The following is a 22,868-nucleotide window of genomic DNA, read 5'->3' as shown; positions in this document are numbered from 1 at the left end:
TGCCTACTGCTTTGGAAGATGCTGTTCTTCTCTTCCCAAGCATTCAAAGTATCTAACTAGGTAATCTGATATATTTCTGACTCTTTTTTTTTCTTGTCTTTTTGATGTAGGTATTTATAGCTATAAACATACTCTTGGGCCTGATTTTAAATGTTTTTTCTTCACTTTGCAAGTTTGGTTCTAGCCATATCAAGGAGGGCATGATCATGGAACAGGATCTGGATGCCTGCTACTGTATCCAAGAGAACTTCACCACTGACTATAAGATTGTAAAAATCCTCACTGAAGGAAAACTTTCAGTGGTCAATGTAGTCTATCATGTGTTTGCACTGACCTGTATGGCTGTAAACCTTCTCAAGAACACCAAGAAGTACATCTCACTTAGTAGCATGGAAATCAGCATTATGAAATCCCTTACCCATTCTAACATTATCAAGCTTTTCACTTCATCCAGGAAAGAGAGACCACCTACCTAGTGACAGAGTATGAATCAGTGGGAAAGCTACTAGACCACTCTCTCAAATTTGGGTCTTTAGAGGGGAGCAAGGCTCAAAGGATGTTTGTCCAATGCTACATGGGGTGCAGTACTGTCATGACAATCACATTGCCCATAAAGCCATAGAGGGGAACTGCAGGGGGAACGCCAAGCTTTGAGATTTTGACCTGGCTGTTAAAGTAACTCCTGGGCAGAAGCAGGTGGATTTCTGTGCGGTGCTGCATACTGTGCCCCAGAACTCCTTCAAGGAAAGAAAGATGAGGGCTAGCCAATTGATTTCTGGAGATTAGGAGTCCTCTTCTTTATGGTAGCCAAATGTGTAGGGAGCACATCTCAAATTAACTGACTGACTTACTTGTGATTAATCGTGAATGAGTCTGCCAACAGCTATCTTTGTTTTTTAGTTAAGATGTGCATTATATCCTGCTAAGTTCCTCCAGTTATGCATATGTACTTGTGAGACTGTTGAAGCCTGAAGGAAATGGCCTCGGTCAAATATTGGTACTGTTTACCATAGACTCTCCATATTAGCATTTGTAGTCATTGTTTAACTTTCTGTAATTGGTCATACTTTCTGTTGCTTGCCTTTAAAAGACACTGTTAAATTATACTTGCTGTTGGCATGGTCTTGACCTACAGCTCTCCCATATCTGTTTCTTGCATCTTCTGTCTGCCTTTCCTATAATCAACCTCACACCCCCAGTTGTGGTTTTCCTGTTGACTGATGTGCTGACCCCAGCAAGCGGCACCAAAGTGAAGGCTCAACTATGGGGAAGGCAGAGAAGGACACCTCCTGGAATGCTCAGGAAAAGTGAAAGTGTTGGCAGTGGTGAGTAATTTTATGGTGTAAAAAACATAGGAAAATGCAGATAAGGGAGCTCAGAAAAAGTAAGAGAGATCAAAAAAATTAATTAATTAATTAATTAATTAAGGAACCCATAAAAAGCAAAAGACATAGAAAAAATAGAGAAGAAACAAGAAAATGGGACAGGGAAATAGTCACTCGCTTTTTGTACATATGCTCAGAATTAGGCTTATAGTATGAGGAACTAAGGTAAGCCAGCAGCAGTTGTTTAAGGTTTTAGAGTTTGTAGAGGAAGTATGTCTTTGGTTTCCCTTAGAAGGGACCATAAATTTAGAAATCTGCATAAAGGTAGGACAAATTCTTCATGATCATTATGATACACACAGGCCTGAAAAATCCCTGTGGAAACTTTTAGTTTGTGGGCTTTAATTAGAGACAGCTTGGATACTAGACATGAGAAGGAAAAGGTTCCAAGTGATGGTAGATCCTCTAGCAGTGATCACTGCTAAGTACATTAAAGATAGTGCTGCCAAGTCTACTGCCCCTCCTGTTTATGAGGATACTGAGAAGGCTACAACAACACTGAAAGAGGAGCCTCTTGATCCTGAGGAAAAAGACTTAGAGGAAGAAGCTGTGAAATATAACAGCTTTGGATTGGCCTTACAGGCTTTTGCAGTAACCTGCAGACAGAAGGATAAGTATGAAGAGAAGGAGCAACTTCAAGAATCCATACAAGGTCTTATGCATTTAATGGAAAAAATTTAGGGAAATTACAGGCTGAGGAAAAGAGGCAGGGGAGGATAATATCATACCTAGTATTATAGCAAGTCTAGATCCACCTATGAAGTGACAGGATCCTTTAGTGGAACTGATGCACTCTAGGACGTAGGAAAGGTTCTTCCCCTCAATAAAGCACAGTTATGTTCCCATTGCAGGCAGGTTTGCAGGGACCGAAGAGAGGATATACAATGATTTCATTTACAATGCCCTGTATCTGAGGAGCATGATGCACAGGGCAAATGTGTTAGAATTCATCTATCTATACTTTTCAAACAATTGAAGGAATTTAAAGTGTATGTGCCCAATATGGGCCTACCTGTCCTTTACCTATGACTATACTTGAGAACTTAGCTACAGATGCATTACTTCTGATGACTAGAAACAGCTTGTTTAAAATAGAGAGGATAATTTATTTTGGAAGACAGAATTTGCTGAGCATTTTCAAAGAATTGCTGAACTGAATGCCCATGTTAATGTTGCTTGGGTAAATTATGAAAAGCTGGTCAGAAAAGGACAATGTACAGAGACATCCCAGCAGCTGATGTAGAACCCTGGAGTCTATGCGCAGAGTAGTGCCATAGTGCTTCATCAAGACTTACCAAAAACAAGACAAGGGCCAGATGAGCCTTTTCAAGAATTTTTGAATTGACTCCTGAAACCTGGTGGCAAAATGTTTCATGAATCTGATGCTGGCCTTTTACTAGTAAAGCACATAGGCTATGAAAAGGCAAAACCCTGTTTATCAAGCAGCAATTCAACCACATAGAAAGAATGGAGGCATTTCCGAGTATATCCATTTCTGCACGGATATAGGACCATCCTATACACAAGAAATGGCTATGACTGATGCCTTGCAGAGAAAAACAAATTTTCTTTCAGCAACAAAGGCCTTAAAATTCCATAGGCATCCTGGACCTCAGGAGGAGTTTGACATGAAAGAATGGGTGTCAAATAAAAGAATGTCCAGAGAGGAGTGGTAATGTGAAGTCTAATATTGCTCATATAAAAGATCCAGGCTTATGTCCCGTTGTAAAACAGAAAAACATTGGGCCAAAGAGTGCAAACCTAAGAGGGAACTTGGGTAATGTTCTTCATTCAGGAAGTGGGAGGAGGGGGCAGCCCCAGGCTGTAGAACAATGTTATATGGTAACACAATCTGTCCCACAAGAAGGAAATCCATTGGAGATCTCTGAACAACCCCAGGAAGTACAGGATTGTATCCCAGTTTCTCTACCTATATAGTATTGACCCCTGAAATGGGTATGCAAACATTGCCTACTGGTGTCTAGAGTCCTATCCCTCAGGGAGCAGTAGGTTTATTAGGTAGAAGTAGTACCACCACGAAGGGGATCATAGTAATCCCAGAGGTGTTACTTAGATTAAGGAGGAGAAATAAAAATTATGACCTCTCCAAGGACCATATCTGTGCTGTAACCAGGGCAGAGAATAGTTCAATTATTCTTCTTACCCACAGTAGATATGCATAATAGATGTAAAATACAGGGGGAATGCTGGTTTGGGATCCTCTGATACCGATTGGGTACTACAGACTATTTCTTAACAACAAGAGCTTATTTTAAAAATTAATAGGGAAAACTTTCTGGTCTTTAAGATACTGGTGCTGGCATATGTGTCATTGCTGCTGAACAACGGCCTAAGCAGGCCCCTATGACTCAACTACAAGGGATAGGATAGAGTCAAAGCCCTTAGCAAAGCAGTGATCTGTTCAATTGGGAGGATTTAGAGGGGCATAAGGGATAATTACAGTCATATATTGTGGTAGGACTGCTTCTAAATTTATAAGGAAGGGATATTTTGAAGGAAATGGGAGTCATACTGTTTGGCCCCACTGATGTAGTCATGAAACAAATGTTCAATCAAGGCTTTTTACCAACAGGAGGTGTAGGAGTACAAGGCCAGGACATAAAGGACCCTGTTACACCTGGAAGTCAGAGATCCCAAACCAGGTTAGAGTAAATTTTGAGTAGATGTCAGTGACCAACCTGCACACGATGCTGATAAGATTACCTGGATCAATGATTGACCTGTGTGGATAGACCAGTGGCCTCTTCTTAATGTAGAAAAAAATGCCACTGCAGAACAGCTAGTGCAGGAGCAACTAACAGTGGTCATGTTGAACTCTCCAATTCTCCTTGGAACTCTCCTATATGTGATTAAAAAGAAATCTGGGAAGAGAAGACTATTACAAGAGCTAAGAAAGGGCAAAGAAACTGGAATTAAGGGCAGTTTTGCAACCAGGATTGCCTATATACCCTGCTATTCTCTCTAATACTTAAAAGATTATTGCAACTTTACTTTTTTCAAATTCTATTTTTAATGATTCTTAAATGCTTTAACCTTCCTTATAACCACCATCCACCAGGGGTAGTGGAAAAGAAAGAATACAGGGAAGTGGACCAGTTTAGAAAGATTCTTTGGAGCAACTCCCATCTGTTTTGTCTAGAAATCAGCAGTTCAGTTCACAGGTTAGCAGGCAGCAGCAGCTTTATTCACTTACAAACACCTCACAGATACACCAGCATTACAGTTCAGTAGAGTCATGTTAGCAACAGCAGTGACATGACGAAGCAGAGACAACCAGGCCTCAGCAGGAGGGCCCAACAGGAACAGCAAGAGAAGTTCTCAGCTGTGCCTCTCTCAGGGAAGTGAAGACCCACAAGCATTGCGCAGCTAGCTGTACCAGCAAGCCAAGCTGTCTCTGTTGCTCTATAGAGTATAATCTATGCCCTCCAAACATCCCATGTCCTCCACATGCCTTGCCTCAGCATATGGATCCAATCAGCCCAAGTTCTTGAAAGAAGCAACAAACTGCAGTGCACCACCAGTTTCCAGGGTGTTTTTTTTTATGTTTTTCTTTCTATGGCATCCTGACAGATGCAGCTCAACTACACAATGTAAAGTAAACCAATACATGTGTGTCATTAACAAAGAGTCTTTCATTGCATGAACTTTCACATGCTTGCTTTAGCAGAACATCCTGTCTCCTGTGTCTGCTTCAGCAAAACATTCCTTCATGAGTCTGCCTGAGCCTTTAACACACACCTGTGCTTGCTTTAACAAAATGTTCCTTCACATGTTTGACCCAGAAAAGCACCATCCAACCAACTTTCCAAAAACCCTTAAGTTTCCACTTCAGATTATACTAGATTTAAAGGACTGTTTTTACACCATTCCCCTTCATCTCCAAAATTGCAAGTGATTTGCCTTTAATGTTCCATCTACCAACTTTAAAGAACTTATAAGGAGATACCATTGGAAAGTTTTACCACAAGGCATAGCTAATACTCTCACTTATGCCAAAAGTCTGTAGCTCAAGCAATTGCCATTGTTAGACATTTATATCCACATGTGTATATAGTTCATTATGTGGATAGTATATTGTTAGCTGACAAAAACAAAGGTCCTTTGCTGCAAGCCTATGCCCAATTACGACAGGCACTGAAGGAAAAATGGTTGGTTCTTGCTCTAGAGAAAATTCAGCAGGAGCCTCCTGTAAGTATTAGGACACAAATTTTATCCAAAAACCATTTTACCTCCAAAATTACAGGTAAGAAAAGCTAAGGTAAAACTTTAAATGATTTTCAGAAACTATTAGGAGATATGAATTCTTAAATATAACTACAGGAGATTTAAAGCCATTATTTGATATCTTAAATGGAGATTCTGATCCTTTATCTCGAGGGTCTATAATTGAGAAAGGGCATCAAATGTTATCTGTAGTGGAAAAGCTATAGAATAACAAGTAATTCATTATGTTGACTATGCTAGGCCACAGGGAGCTTATATTTTGCCAACTTCATATACATCTACTACTGTGTTGTGGCAGCATGAACCCTTGTTCTGCATACCTCTAGCAGTCTCCCTGCTACATAATCACCTCTTACTATGGAGCAGTTGACGTGTTAGTGCAACTATCCAGGGAACAATCATGCAAATATTTTGTAAGGATCCCGATGAAATCTTTGTACCCTCTCCTAAAATGCAAATTTATTGGCTCTATCAAAATAGCAATAGGATGATTTTCCTATGGTGTTTGCCAATTTTTCAGGAAAAAGATAATCATTATCCTTGCCATAAGTTGTTACAATGTGCTATTCTTCATGAGTTTGTATTTGCCCATAATTTGAGCACTGCTCCTATAAGGCAAGCTGCTTTAGTCTTTGCTGATGGATCCTCTAATGGAAGAACTGCCCACATATTGCATTCAAAAAAGGTAACTTTGCAATTGGAACCTGCATCTGGTTAGACCACTGAATTAAAAACTGTTAGTTGTGTTCAAACTTTTAGAAGTTTCCTTTTAATTTATATACAAACAGCCAATGCATTGCTCGAGCTTTACCAATGCTGGAGACTGTCTCTTATCTAAGTTCTCAGAATAGTCAAGTTTTACAATTGTTTCAGCAAATTCAATCTAGCATGAGGAACAGAAAACATGCATATTTTGGGGGGCACATCAGTGCCTGTACTAACCCCTGTGTCATGCATCTGATGGAAATTCAGCAGCAGATGCATTTGCTCATGTTGCTGCCATTTCTCTAACGAAGTTTGAACTTGCTCAATGATCACACACTCATCATCAAAATAGCAACCATTTAAGGCAATTTCAAACTTCTTGAGAAGCTGATTGTGCCATTGTTAAACATTTTCAATGCCCACAACATCTTTCTTATACCCCATTATGGCATGAATCTGGGAGAACTAGTGCTAATCAACTTTGGCAAATAGAGGTTACTCATATTCCTAACTTTGGGATACTAAGGTATATTCATGCCATGATAGATATATATTTAGGAGTCATATGTGCATCTGGCTTGACAGGAGAAGCTACTAAACATGTTATAACTTGCTACTTAAAATGCTTCACTCTAAAACCATGAAAACTGACAATGGCATTGGATATACTAGTAAAGCCTTTCAAATCTTTTGTTAGCAATTCAATATTGTCCACAAAACAGGAATTCCATATATCCACAAGGGCAAGAAAATGTAGAAAGATCTCCTGGAGTACTGAAACAATTGTTAAAGATAAAAAGGGGCGTATACCCCTTACATCACTACATCCATCATGCTCTAGTCATATTAAATTTTTTGACATTGGAGGCAGCAGGTAAATCAGCTGCTGAACATTTCTGGCATCCTCAAACCAACCATGATTTTGCTTATGTTAGATGGAAATATCCTCTGACAGGATTATGGCATGGGCCCAACATTATATTGATATGGGGGACAAGGCCATGTGTGTATTTTTTCACAGGATGCTGAAGGAGCGTGTGGTCGCCAGAAGCATTGGTGAGACATGCTGATGCTGGGACAAAGAATGATATTGACCATGATCTTTCTGAGTGCTCTTAAAAAATAAACTAAATGGGAAAGTTGCTACAAATGATCCTCCTTTATCCTTCAATGTGGCTGGTTACCCTGACTCAATCATGACTGGTCTGGAAATCAATCCAATATTGAGAAAATGGAAATGACTGGGCATTTGGAAGGCTGGTTCTAGACATTTTCAGAGGTATATTTAGAAATTGGCAGCTCCCTTGTATGATGTTATATTTGCTGTCAATATAAATGGAACAGTTTCTGGGGTTAAGGTAAATGTAACATCCTGTGTTACCCCAACTAATATTTTAATAATTGGGAATGTTACATTTGTTATTGGATATGCCTATAACTTCAATGTTTAATTGCCTTTTGTCCAATTATGTTTCTGCACTGTTTGATGGTCAATCTGAAATAGGAACACATCAACCAGCTTTTTTTTTTTTTTTTCCCCGAAGCTGGGGACCGAACCCAGGGCCTTGCGCTTGCTAGGCACGCACTCTACCACTGAGCTAAATCCCCAACCCCCATCAACCAGCTTTTATTATGATTCCTGTAAATTTATCTGAACCCTGGTATTCTGGAAAAGGCATACAAATATTCAAAGAATTAGATCGCACTCTGGCAAGGAATAAATGTGATTGGGCAGATCATTGCTGGTGTTGCTATTCTCATAACTCCTATAGCCAGGGCTACTACTTCTGCATTAGCTTTAGCCCAAGAGGTACAAACTGCTAGTTTTGTTAATCATTCTGCAGAGAACATAACCAATGCCCTGAGCATACAAAAGGATTTGGACGGATGGCTAAAGAATTTATGCATTATATGATACAGTGAAGATCATAAGAGATCGGATACAGGGAATAAAAGTCAGAAGCCATTTGGAAATTTGTGCTCAATATTTATGGATTTGTATAACTCCAAAAATTTATAATTAGAGTCAGCATAATTGAACCAGAGTGAAAAGGGTATATGACTTCATTAGATTTGTTATTCCTGCATAAGGAAGCCATAAGTTTAAGAAATGCACAGTTGGCCTTTTATAATGGGCTGGAAAGCAGCTGTCCCAGTAGTGGATGGAGCAGCTATGGGAAAAATCACAGTGTAGCCCAAAGCCATGCTGGAGAACATCACGAACCTTTGGCCAGTGGGCAAGGACTTCCGGTGGTACCTGAAGACGAAATGTGGCAACTTTGGTGAGATTTCAGAGAAGTGGCTGATGGACTGTGTGGCACTGAAAGGAGGCCTCCATGGTCCAAAAGTGCAAGCTGTGTGCATGGGAGAACTATTGAAATTTTGAGCAACATCATCAAATCTTACAATGCTGCAGACAATGAGAAGTTCAAGACAGTATTAGAATTTGAGTGCTGGGGCCTTGAACCAGTTGATTTCCAGCCCCAGGCTGGGTTTGCTGCTGAAGGTGTGGAGTCAGTGACAGTCTTCAGTGACATTAACCCACAAGAAAAAGGTCTGGACAGACTATGATAAAAAGGCTCAGTAGTCTGTAGGGATCTTCGAGGTCACCTATCAGTTTGTGAAGGGCTGAACTGTCTGCCTGCAAACTTGCCTGTAAGAATTAAGAGACAAAGTGCCCCGAGCAGCAGTTCCCATTGAAGCTTCTCATCTCTGCTCCCCTAGCACCTGTACCAAGCCCTCACAGTCTGCATGCCAGGATTTGCCACAGTTCTGAGTCCCACCAATAAAGCCCCTATTGGTGCCACAGTGATGTGTGAAGGTGATCTGAGCAATACTTCCTCCACAAATAAGAATAGACTCTGGAGGTCTTTGCTTTCTAATCCCTATTCTGTACCAGATCTAGTTTGCACACCGCTCATATAGTCTCTCTCTGACTCTTAAGAAATAGGCAGGTCAACCTACAAGATCAAAGGCGTGAGAGCCAATGGCACAAAGGCAGAGAAGCCTATGGAGTGCTGTTGTGAACCCAGTAGCTCCAAACTAAAACACCCCCTGAGCACCATGGCTCTCCAGTAAACCCAGGTATCTGTTAGCTGCTCATTTCACACCCAGAGTCCACTCCAGGGACTAGCAGCCCACCGCTAGCCCATTCTGTCCACGTCACAGAATCCCTGACTGATGGCTCTGTTCACTTGCTGTGATAGTACTTCCTGCCAGAGTCAACATCAAAGTTCTTCCTTGTGTGGAATCAGCCTCTGCATCCCATAAAGCACCTCTTGCTGGTCCCAACTTATCTCCTGTTCTGCTTCCAGACAACTCTCAGAGTGAAGACAACAGTCATGGTCTGCTGAGTCTCATGAAACCAAAGATCCCCACACAGCAGAGAGAGCTGTTGAGCGCAGTCATAGGGCAATGAGTATGCTGTGCCTTCATACTTGGGAAAGCACCATTGAACCAAAAAAAAAAAAAAAAAGAAAAAAAAAGAAAGAAAGAAAAGAGCATAGCCTTTGTCTTTTGACTCTGCTAGCATTGCAAATGATATTCATAAAACGTTACAGGCTGTTTTTCCTTCATGGTCCTTATTTACATCTCTTATTGGGCACAGCGGAGCTTGGCTTTATATCTTTTTTACGGCCATGTCTACTGCCTGTTATTTTGAGAGGAATCATCTGAGCTTTTGAAGATGTCAAAGCAGAGTTAAATAAATTCATGCTCCAATGTCTTCCCTTGCATAAGTTGGTAGTCAGTGACAGGCTAGATCATCTTGAAAACCTTCTCACTAAGACAAACCATGAATACAAGATCATTCACTTGCCAATGATGGGTAAGAGCTGTGTTTTCAGATGGCAACCTAAGACAGGCACAACTTTCTGCTCCACAATTGCTATGGTGCTTGGTCCAATAGGTAAGAAAAGACTGGTAAGATTCTCTCAGAGGCGGATCAACCTAAGACAGGGCATGAATGCTAGGATTCATGTACCAATGATGGGTTAGGACACATCTTGAGGGGGGGCCTAAGACCACTACAGTCTCTCTGCACCAATAACTGAGACAGCTTTGGCTTGCATAGATAAAAAGGGGGACATGTAGGGACCTCCAGAGTTAACTTTGGTTGACTTCTTGCTTGTGGTTAATTATGAATGAGTCTACCTACATGTCTTTGTTTTTAGTTAAAATGTGCAACATAGCCTGCCATGTTCCTCCTCTTAAACATATGCTCTTGAGAGACTGTCTAAGCCTGAAGGAAATGGCCTTAGTCATACATAGATACCGGTGTCTATACCAGTCCTGCCTGTATGAAGTTGAACAGTCCTCTGAAGAAGGAGCAAAGGCAATTATAGGAATGACAGAAAGAAGCCTTAGAGACAAAAGTTAGAAATCAAGAGGGCTGCAGGCCTACACCACACCAGCTCCAAATGTATTTCTCAGCCTTTATGTACTTTACAGTATTGTGGGAATCAAAGTGACAAACTAGCAGAGAAACAAAGTTACAAGCTAGCAGAGACAATGGCTGTTGCACATAGGATATCTGTTTCCATTCACATCCTCCCTGTTCCTTCAACCATGAATAATGGAACATTTAGCCCTTTGCCTTGAGTTTCAAGTGTAGCTCCTCTTATCATTCTATGAGTCAGCAGACCAGGAAATCTGCCATCAGACCCTAACCTGCCGTGACTCTCCCTGACAGGCAGACTTTAACAGAAACAGGCAAAAATAACTCCCAATATCTCCCCCTCTTTTATTTCACACAAAACAGAGCTGTCTCAGATATTGGCACAGAAAAACTGTGCCTGTCTTAGGCATCCCCTCAAGTAGTGTGGATCTCATCTTTTTTAGAACATCCAAGATCTCCATCATATTTAGCTCAAAAATGTAACCTAATGGGTTTCATCCCCATTGCTGGTAGTCAAAGACAGGTAAGATTCTTTCAGGGATGAATAAGCCTAAGACAGGGCATGAATGCCAAGAATCATGTTCTAATGATGATTAACCATTAGATACTTAGGAGGCAAATGTTGCAGCAAATTACAGGGTATTAGCATCTTAGATCCAAATTTTCTTTGATGCAACTGCGTTAGATGCAAGGAAACATTAGCATCATGCCAAACAACTTTAATGTACCCAGTCCAAACATTGTTGAATTTCAGTATGCACTTTAGGAGTAATAAAAATCCATTTATAGTCTACATGACACTCACCTTCAACCCTGGAACTTTTCCTCCTATATACTATACTACTTCATACACCACATTCATCTCTAGTTCTGCCTTCATATCTATATCTTCTGGCCTCCCTAAGGCTAAGATGGCATTCTTAGACAAATCATTAAGAAAATGAGCAGTTTGAACAGATTGGGGAAACATTACTGCAGCAGTAGGAGTCTGACTATAACACATACTATAGCATGAATTCTTGTACTTGAATAGGCAGGACCAGCACAAGTACCTATGTATGACTACGGCCATTTCCTTCAGGCAGACTTAGTCTCTCAAGGACATATGTTTAAGAAGAGGAACATGGCAGGATATAACACATATCTTAATTATTAATCCAAACCATTCTTTGAGGTCTATTCAAAGCTTTTGGAATTTTATCCAACACTTTCAATCTGTATCTGCATACCAAGGTTCTGAAACATTGACTGGAATCATAACAAATGAAGGTTGATGAAGTACCATAACAGAAATTCCTTCTACAGTGTCAGATGCAGTCAAGTTAGTCATACCAAGTTACATTGAATCTAAACCCAAACATAGTGATGTTAATTTCCCTACCAGCAATGCATATGATGGGGAAGTGCAGGCAAGTACATTTCCCCTGACATCAGTCTGAGCCCAGCGTTCCATCTCCAGTTAGTAGCTGTATAATTTTGGCCTAATCTCCCAAAGCCGCAGCAAGTTTCCAGACGTAAATCTGTGCTGATCCAGTGTCTGACCACCAAAGCCCTACAGAGAGTTCTTTTTCTCACTTATTGATGTTTCTTTGTATTGTATCCTGGTTCCCAGACGAGTCAACAATATGCCTGTCTGAGTTGAAGACACTATACAAGTGGGGTTTGTTAGTATAGCACATTCTCCATGGAGAAGTCTTTTTGTTAATAAGAGTCTCCTTACCACATGGTGAAACTGACTGAGGTCGGGTCACACTAGAAAATGTGTCTCCATTTGGCAGCCAAATGTACACCATTTGTTCTCCCCCTGACAGGTGAGTTTGACTACTTTAGACATCTTAGTGAAGTTCCATTCAACACAAACTGGCAACCCTATAACATGACCGGTATAACTAAATCCTCCATGCCGTTGATGGCTGTCCCAGCATACGTGTATAAATATCACCACAATCTCTGGACCCTCCCAAATGGAGGGATGCAAGATCAGGGGGTCAGGAACACAGGTCCAATGCAGTTCTCCTCGACTCGGCATCAGGACGTGGAGCATCAGCATCAGCATCATGGGTCTGGTCAATCGCTTCTCCCACATGGCCAAACAAATGCTCTGGAAGCTACCTAGCCCTTTCAGCATCCTGTGGATAACTACAAACATGCCCTTGCCCCCCATATTGATACTGGAACTGGAAATTGCCATATGTCCGTAGGTCCTTCTATTTCACCTGGGCATAAGCATGCTGAGTTGTGGAGTGCCACAGACACTCAGCAGCAGTCTCTCTGGGCATCTAATGCTAAAATTTTTTAAATAAATAGTGCATGATTTAAACTGTTTTGTGGTGAAAGAGTATACAACCCTCCCTTTTTTTCTATTTTATAACCGATATTTTAGAGCTCCGTGTGTTCATTGCACAATCTCCTGTCTTGTGGATTGTATGGAACAACTGTTTTATTAGTAATAGACAAATGTGCACAGAAGCAAAGCATTTTAATCAATGAGAGATGACACGCTTAGTGGCCTCCCGTTTGGGCAGCGGCCATAACAAAACCTGAAAAAATATCTGTGGAAACATACAGTATCTTGATCTAGCAAATTCAGGTATGTGTGTAACATCCATTTTCCATAACTGATTGGAAAGTAGACCTCTAGGATTAACTCCAAAATGAGGTACTGAATTATTTTGAGGACAAGAATCATGTTGGCAAACACTATCATGCAGCTTCTCCACATATATGAAATTGTTTTCTTATGTTTTGTTCATTTTGATGATGCAAATCTGTGATTGTGCACAAGCCCAATGTGTGAAAGACCTATTATTTGAGTGACTTTATCTGCAATAGCTTTGCTTTCTGCAAAAAGCCCTGGGAGTTCCTAATGAGCTCAAATATGCTGTATATAACAGGTCTGGGTGCCTGCTTGGAGACAAGACATCGTTGTATTTGAGAAAAAGAGCTTGAACCTGGCTTACAGCTATATCAATGTTAGCTGTGGTTTCTAAAACTTGTAAAGCTCTAGCAATATATTAACTATCAGTGCACAAATTAAAAAGACAGGCGGCATCTTGTGAAATACAGCTGCAACAGCTCTAGCTCTACAACTTGAGCTGAAGCTGAAGGAGTAAAAATTTTATATACTTTACCTTGACTCTGGGACACAATTAGAGTATTCAATGCAAACTTTACCTGAGCTCCAGGTATAGGAGTCTGCCTTATTATTTTTAGGGAATACTAATGCATGCATGTTCACAAACTGCAATAATTGGTCTTTAGGATAATGATTATCTGACTTCAAGATAATATGCAAAAGCAATGGTCCATGTATCCATAGTTAAAATAACCAATCACCTTAACTGTTGTATGAAGGCACTCCAATCAATGAGGCCTCTGCTCCAAAATACTCTCTAGATTCCTCTGGGTCCATCTATACCAGACAATAGCTTCATAAAAAGGTAGAAATACCCAGCATGGAAAACAGGTAGGTATAACCAAAGTAATGGACCACCTTGCCATGTTACCGCAGTAAGTGTATGGGCAGTAGCAAGGATATAAACAGCCAATCCTTGTTCAGAGTCTATACATTGTAACTGCTGTTGCTCAGTAGCTTGGACCACCTTGTGTGGAGCCTGGCTACCAGAAGTGTTAATTCTGTTTCAGATGTAGAACATGAATCACCTTTCAAAATATCAGAGATGCTTTAACTCTGCTGTAGAAATTTTCAAATGAAGCCTAAGCCAGTTTATGTCTCCCTGTAATTTTTGAAAATAGTTTAACGTTTTCAATTCACCTTTCCTGATTTGAGCTTTTACAAGCATGATAACCTTGGGATGTAATTTGTGTCCCAATAAGAGTAAGATGGCTCAGTGTGCACCCTTTCTTGTGCTGTTACTAAGCCCGGTCCTTTCAGAGCCTTCTATAATACATATAAGCTACTAACAGCAGTCCCTGTTTATGGGCTAATAAAATAACATCTTAGACTTAGACTCATTAGCACAATGTCTTTCTTTTACTCATAGCATGATCCTGACTGTCATTCATCCTGGAAAAAAATTCTGAGGGCTGATTCCATTTTTGTTGGGACACTGCCTGACCTTATGTCCTATTTGCCCACACCAATAAGTTCCCAGGAAACCAGTTGGTTCCTTTTATTTGGGTTTTCCTTGCTGAAACAATACCTCCTTGGCTGTCTTGCCTTGCAGAGCGGTTGCCATAGCAACACCTTAGGTTATGAAGGGCCTGTGTCAGAACACAATCTGATATAGTCTGACAAATTTAGCTCTTTTCTAAAAGGTCATAATGCCCCCCTGACATGTAGCATTAGCAATCTCATAGGCAAGCTGTTCTACCAGCCATAGACATGCCCCAGAACCCCCTGTAATCCTACTTGCTGTCTTCAGCAACCTAACCACAAAATCTTGGGACAACTTATCTGGTCCCTGCTTAATTTTTGATAAATCCTCAGTCTGCCCCCCTGTCGAAGGTAGCTCATACCAGGCTTTCTTAGCTGCAACATTAACCTGTGAATAAACAGCTGAATCAAAATCTCCTCATCATACCGTCCCTCTCCTGCTAACATTTCAAAGGTAATAGGTATTTGCTCTGTTCAATTGATCTTGGCATTGATCAGTGTTTTGATACTTCTCAGCTAATTCTGAATTCCATAGTAAAAAATCTCCTCCTGACAAGAACGCCCTTGCCAATTGTTTCCAATCCCCAGCAAGGAGAGCCTCTGTGGACCAGACTCAAGCATAGCCTGAGTAAATGGAGCTGCAGCTCCATACTGTGCACAATATTTTTTATTCCTTTAACAGTTTAAACAGAAGAGGCTGATAAACTGGACTCTATTACCTTGAGGACTGACCTGTTCTGTAACTGGGAATGAAAAATGAAATCCCTGAACATCCTTTCCTCTCTTAGCAACCTCTTTCAAGAACACTTGTAAGGGAGATAAAACCTCATAAAGCCTGTCTCCCAAATGGCTTTCCCCCTATTGCTAAAAGTGGAAGCCCCACTCCACCTCTGGAGGAAAGTCCAGTACAGCTGGGACTCCTGGGGCTTTGCTAGCTCCCAGCTTAGGAATCCACTCTTAGGAACCCAAGATCTCCCCCTTGAGCTTGTCAAACCTGTAATTTCTGCATTTGCACACACAGTGAAGTAAAAGGGGTTTGCAACTGTTGTGTCTTCTCTGTAATTAACTTGTCCTTGACAAGAATTTTGAGTTCTGCCAAGGCAGCAAGTGGCAAAAAAATTTCCTCCCATGACACCTAGCAGCTTCATCTTCCAGCTGCTGTCTCTTCCTCCTCCCCCTCTCCTCCTCTTCCTCCTCTTCCTATTCGAAAAACAGCAGCTCAAACGCACTGTGTTCAGACCCTGAACAGCAGGACCTGACCTGCCTTGGTTCCACCTGGCAGACAGGCTTTTGCAGAAGCAGGACAAAAAATGGGTCCCACCAGATACCGTGTACCATGAACTTGCCACTTAAGCATTTATGGTCATTGTCTAACTTCCTAGAAGTAGTCATGCATTGTGTTGCTTGCCTTTAAAAGCGCTGTGAAAACACTTACTGTTGGCATGGTCTTGACCTGCAGCCCTCCCATATCCGTCTCTCGCATCTCCTTTCTACTTTTCCTATAAACAACCTCTCTCCCCCAGTTGTGTTTTTCATGTGGACTGACCAGCTGGGTCTGGCACCAGCAATTGACTTTCCTAGTCAGATCTATTCCAGAGGTAAGGCAGCAGATCATCACCACAAACTTCAGCATTCCCCATGATTCCACCAATATTCTCAATGTCATCTTCGAGCTGCTGATGATCAGTCCCAGGAGGAGGCCCAGAATCCACCAAATCATGACACACACCCTATGATCATGGACAGTCAGGCATGGTTACCACCTACTTCATCAGAGAGTTTCCCAGGCACTCTGAGTCCTAGCATTGTCAGGACCATGAGAGTCATGGGGTATAAGCTTGAAGAAACACCATCAACTCGCTGGGAGAACAAAAATTCAATGAGGTGAAGGCAACTTACCTGTTTCTACAACACCAGCCACCCAGGGAGACTGCTTCCATCATCAAGCAAAATCCTTGAAATGCATGCAGCCAGGCCTGGAAGACCTTCACTCCTTCTCTGCTTTCCAAAGGGAAGTTTCTGGGCCTGTTCTCTCCACCTTCACCTTGTCCTCACCTCCATCTAAGAGCCAGGAAAAGAATTCCAGGAAGGGTGGCAGAAGGCATACTATGTGCTGTCAGCCAAAGTAGACCCAACTTCCCCAGATATCCCACCTGGACTGCCCTGTGACTGATTCCCTCATGGTCAGCAGGTTAGAATCAGAACTTGTCACAGTCCAAGGTAGCCTGGCTGCATGTGTGTTTGTGTGCAGATATCCCAATTTGTATATACCATCTCTCCTAGACCAGACAAGAATGAGTTTACAGTTGACACAGATAGAAATAAGTCCTCCCTCCAGTCCCCAAGTAGAGCTTTGAGCATCCCTGCAGTTAGCAGGGGTCAGTCTGAGGCTTGTCAATATGTAGTAGATTTGGAGTCCCTCAAAAAGGACAGGAGACCGTTGGTGAAAGAGCACCCTCAGTTGCTGTGAAGATCTCTGGATATTGGAATTTCCGCAACTGTGAGACATCCAGCAAGGAGGACAACAGATGTGCATGGAGCCGAGAGACAAACTCTGTGGGCTGTGGATGGCGGAGCTGGGAACTGCTTAGGCTCTTTGGAGCTCAGATCATGAGCCCCAGTCACTGGACATCAATCTATTTACACTACTAGAGTTTAATTGTGCCCCCAGTTACTTCCTCTTGGAATAAGAATTATCTAACATGTTTTTATTTTTGTAGGAACCCACAATCAAGAGACCAGGGACATTGAAAAAGACATCAAATACTTTTTGTTTTTGAGATGGTCTCACTAGGTAGGCCTGGCTACACTACTAGATTTTAGTTTTGCTTTGATCTGATTGTAGTTGTGCCCCAGTTATTTCCTCTTGGGATAAGAATTATCTAACATGTTTTTAGATTTATAGCCACCACAATTATGTGACCATGAACATTTAAAGACATCAGGGGTTGGGGATTTGGCTCAGTGGTAGAGCGTTTGCCTAGCAAGCGCAAGGCCCTGGGTTCGGTCCCCAGCTCCGAAGAAAAGAGAAAAAAAAAAAAGAAGAAGAAGACATCAATTCTTTTGTTGTTGTTCTTGAGATGGTCTCACTCTGAATCCCTGGTTGGCCTGGAACTCACACAGATCCTCCACCCCTTACATTCTGAATGCCACCACACCTGGCATGATATTAAACTGTTAAGTGTTGAAGAAATTGTGGGATTTTTAAAAGCTGAATTGTGTTTTATATTATGTTATTCTAAGCTCCTGAGGATAAACCAGAAAGGAAAGGTTATGGTTTGAGAGTGATGCAGTTGTGTGTCAGGTTGACAAAGTGTCAATTGTACGGGCTAGTTTTTGTCAATCTGTACAACCTAGAGTCACCTTGGAAAGGGGAATGTCCACTGAGGGGTTGCCTCCATGTGATTGGCCTGGGGCATTGTTTGACTAAGGATTAAAGTGGGTGGGCTCAGCCCACTGTGGGAAGAACCATCCCGGGTTTGGGGGAAGTAGTTTAAAAAAAAGCAAGCCAGTAATCAGCATTTCATGGCCTCTGCTTCAGTTCCTGCCTCCAGGTTCTTGTCTTGAACTCCAGTTCTCGCTTCCCTCAATAATGGACCATAAGCCAAAAAAAAAAAAAAAAAAACCTTTCCTCCAGAAATTGGTTTTGCTTGGCATTTTATCACAGGAAAGCAAACCAGAACACAGAAGGGCAAGTGTTTTATAATGTACTCAAGTTGGCTTGTGGAAATAGTGGTGAAACTTGGGCAGATTCCTTAACTTATCGTGGTGGTTTCCTTAAGTGAAATTGGATCTGGAGACCACTACCTGGTACACAGCAAACATGTGGGAAAGTGTGTTCGTGTGTGTGTGTGTGTGTGTGTGTGTGTGTGTGATGGAAAAAGAGGCACACACCGAGGTACACACACAGAGGAACACATACAATGATAGGTACATGGGCACACACATAGGGGGGTTATACACACACACACACTCGAGAGAGAGAGAGAGAGAGAGAGAGAGAGAGAGAGAGAGAGAGAGAGAGAGAGAGAGAAAAAGAGAGAGAGAGTGTGTGACTACTTTTAGGTTTCCTAGGTGAGGTAAAACAGTCTCTTGGTCATATATAGGAGGTTCTGTAATGTGAGTGACTGCAAACAAGACAGGAATTTTTCTTCTCACATCACTAAAATTAAACACTAATTTAAGTTAGGACTATTAGGTCTAAAGATTCTGTTTCCTAACAGGCAAAAAGATAGGGGTATAAATATTTGGAGAGAAGGGTGACTCAGACCACCTAGGGTGGGGTCTACAATGTCTCAGAGATGCCCAGCACCTCCCTCTGCCTCCAAACTACAGAAAAAAGACAGGGGAACAGGACAAGGATGATTACCTTTCCTCTACTTAATTCTCCCTCATTTAACCCTTCCCTCCCCCTGGCCCCAGACAAAGGCTTGGAGGGATCCTCCACCTAATGTTCCAGCATGCTGTCCCAGAGCTGCTGGTCCCATGACCATCTTGATTGCACACCAGGTCACTGAGATGTAGGTCCTATTAGAGAGCTGTCACCCTGGGGTGCCTCCTCTCTGGTGACTGGAGAGACCCATTGCTCACTTCCCTAAGTCTGTATGAAGAACACATCTAGACCCTTCTGGAATGTTCACACAGCAAGGCACCCCCATGCCAGGAGCTGGCCTGTCAGTCAACTTGGGAACCATGACTGGAGAAGTGCGGATGTTTATTGGAAAGGCAGAAAGGAGATGCAAGAGACAAATATGAGAGGGCTGCTGGTCAATACCATGGCAGCACTGTATTTTCTCAGTGACTTTTAAAGGCAAGCAACACAAAGCATGAACAATTTCAGGAAGTTAAACAAAGACCACAAATGCATACGTGGTGAGTTTAGAGTACCCAGTATATATGTTTGACTAAGGTCATTTCATCCTGGCTTGGACAGCCTCTCAAGGACATATGTGTAAGCAGATGAACTTGGAAGGATATAAAACACGTCTTAACTAAAAGACGTCAGCAGACAGGATGACAAACCTGTGTAAAGGAAGCACTTCAGTGGTGAAACTGGACTACCATGTACCCACACTGACATGTGTGGGTATAAAACTTGTGAGGAATGCAAATAAGTATGCCTCAACTATCAGTAGTGAAGTCAGCATTATGAAATCCCTTACCCGTCCTAACATTAGCTGTTTCACATGGTCCAGGGGACAGAAACCCCCTACCCAGTGATGGAGCAAGCCTCAGAGAGCTACTAGACCATATCCACGAATGGGGTTTAGAAGAGAGTGAAGCTTGAAGGATGTTTGCCCAGATACTACATGTGGTACAGTACTACCTACAAGTGACATTGTCCATGGAGACAGAGGCTGCGCAGCATTGTCCATAGAGACATAAAGATTGAGCAGCAACATTTTGGTCACATGCAGGACTAATGCCAAACTGTATGGTTCTGGTCTGGCTGCGAAAGTGATTCCTGGCAGAAGCAGGTGGATTTCTGTGACACGCTGCCCTACAGTGCCCTGGAAATCCTACATGTAGAGGAATGTGAGGGCTGCCCAGCTCATATCTGGAGTTTAGGTATCCTCCTCTTCCTCATGGTGGCCACGAGCTTTCCTTTCCGAGGCAGGAATTTTGTAGAGGTGAGACGGCAAGTCATCGCCTCAACTTTCGGCATTCCTCTTAATCTTTCCACCTACATTTTCAAGGACATAGTCAAACTGCTGATGATCGATCCAGCAGGATGCCTACCATGAACATAATCATGATGCACCCTATGAACAGGAATAGCAAGGCAAGTATATCAACTACTTCCACACAGAGTTTCCTGGGCAACACGAGCCTTAGCATTGTCAGGCCCATGATAGTCATGGGGTATAAGAGTGAGGAAATCATACAGTCTCTGAGAGAGAAAAAATTCAATGATGTGATTCCAACCTAATTCTACACAAGTCACCCAGGAGAGAGAGCTCCCACTACTAATTAAAAGACTTAAAATGCATGCAGCCAAGCCTGGAAGACCTTCACTCCTTCCCTGCTTTCCTAAAGAGAGCTTCTGAGCCTCTTCACTCTACACCTTGTCCTCACCTTCATCTAAGCTAGAGGAGAAGGAGGAGGAGGAGGAAGAGAAGGAGGAGGAATTCCTGTCAGGAGGACAGAAGACATGCTGTGTGCTGCCAGCCAAAGAGGACGCACCGTCCATAACTATCCCACATGGACTGTCCTGTGACTGACTCCCTCATGAGAAGCAGATTGGAAATCAGTTGAGATTTTCGCAGTCCAAACTTGTCTTCTATGGTAGCTTGACTGAACCTGTCGTGTCTCCATTTCTATATACTTCCTCTTCTGACCAGACAATGAGTCTACAATTGACAAAGACAGGAATATGCCCTCCACAAGACGAGCTCTGGGCATCCCTGCAGGCAACTAGGAGCATAACCCTCAGGCTCCTCCCCTGGGATACCTTGGAGAAAGAGACCCTCATACAGGAAGAGACCCTCACACGGGAAGAGGCCATCATTCAGGATCTGGCCAATAGTCAGGAAATGCCCATCATTCAGGAAGAGACCATTACTAATGGCCAGCACGAGATGGCAGGTCCAGCCTCCCCTGGTAACAGCATCACCTCTGGAAGGGGGAAAGAAAGAATCATGAACTGCATCAAAAACCTGTGCTGCTGCTGCCTGCCGCTACTGAAGAGAAGCCAAGCCTCGTGTAAGAACCTGACTCCAAGGGAAGGGGACTGTGGAGTCAGCCACAGGACCAGGAAGGTGCATGTCCTCATTCATTTTATACGTACTTCCTCTCTTTTGTGACAAATGAGTGTGCCCACTTGTAGCACACTTGGGAATTTTATCTGTCACTTCAGAAAGACCATTTCCATAGACACCCCTTAAGGGCCACCTATGCCTGGTGAACCAGGAGTGGACAGCATCAATGCTGATCAAATCAGGGAGAAGTGAGGGTGGGACCTTGGCCAAAGGAAGCGGTGAGTCCTTGGTGGACCAGTGGGGTGCTGTGGCACTACAGGGCCAGCCCAGTCAGTCCTGTGGGTTTCAAAGTTATGAAAGGCCTCTTTCCTGTGTCTTTCTGCTTTGAAGTCCTGAAGAGGACCTGCCCCAGGTCGATAGCTTGTGCGCCATGATTTGGAAGTTGGTCTGGCTGAGAATTGGACAGCCCCTCAGGGGAGCAAGGAAAGACGTCCAGGAGCCAGTGTGATCACAGGCCCTCCTGCACAGGACAGATCTGTCCAGGTAAAATCTCAGACAACAACAGGTAGATTTCACCATGTCTTGCTCAGGAAAGAGAGCTGAAGGGCTAAGGTGCCCCTAAACTGTATGGGGGAACAGTACCCCATGACCTCTCTCCCAGCCTGGGAAAACATGGAGCAAATAACAGTCACACATGTCTCCTCATGTGTTATGGGAAGGTAACGTCATTTGCTCCATTTCTTGCAGGGAACCCTGTCTTGTTCAGGAGGTAGCCTTCTCTCCCCAGAGAAGTCTCCCTAGTCAGCCTGTCCTGACTGCCCCAAAACAGGTTCCCAGGGCAAGAATGAGGCCTGCAAGTGCCCATGTGGGACTCCTCTAGAGGGCAGTCTCCTGCCAACATTATACATGCCCTCCCCTGCTCCCGCACCCCCATCCCATCACAGGTCACATTGCTTGAGGCCTCAGACCCACCTCAGAGCAAACACATGAAAACCACAGCTGTGGAGTGACTGCAGGGGCAGCTGTGCCCTCTCTCTCCACCAAATCTGCCCTCTAATAACCCACTGCCTGCCTCTCGAAGTTTGTTCCTTCAAGGCCAACATTCACATTTCACATTAACAACATAAGTCCACACTCACCACCACCTGCCACACCATAAGCCAGTAATGCCTATGATAACCAGGCTGAAACTTGAGCCCCTCATGATGGGGCAGCAACCTGCTGAGGCCCTGTCTCCTGACAACTTCATCTCTCTTCCTGGAGTCTGCACGCAACTGGACAACTCAGAAAGCTGCTTGCATTTCTCGGAGTATTTGCACATT

The 22,868-nt window shown here is 42.8% G+C and overlaps 2 pseudogenes; both read left to right on the top strand.

The window, feature by feature from the left end:
* The first annotated feature begins 206 nt into the window (after nt 1-206).
* Nucleotides 207-16,736, top strand: LOC116904320 (annotated as a pseudogene).
* Nucleotides 8,509-8,967, top strand: LOC116903594 (annotated as a pseudogene).
* Nucleotides 16,737-22,868: the final 6,132 nt, after the last annotated feature.

Source organism: Rattus rattus, chromosome 6, assembly GCF_011064425.1.
Source record: "Rattus rattus isolate New Zealand chromosome 6, Rrattus_CSIRO_v1, whole genome shotgun sequence".
NCBI classification, from domain to species: Eukaryota; Metazoa; Chordata; class Mammalia; order Rodentia; family Muridae; genus Rattus; species Rattus rattus.
This window is presented reverse-complemented; position numbering and strand designations above follow the sequence as displayed.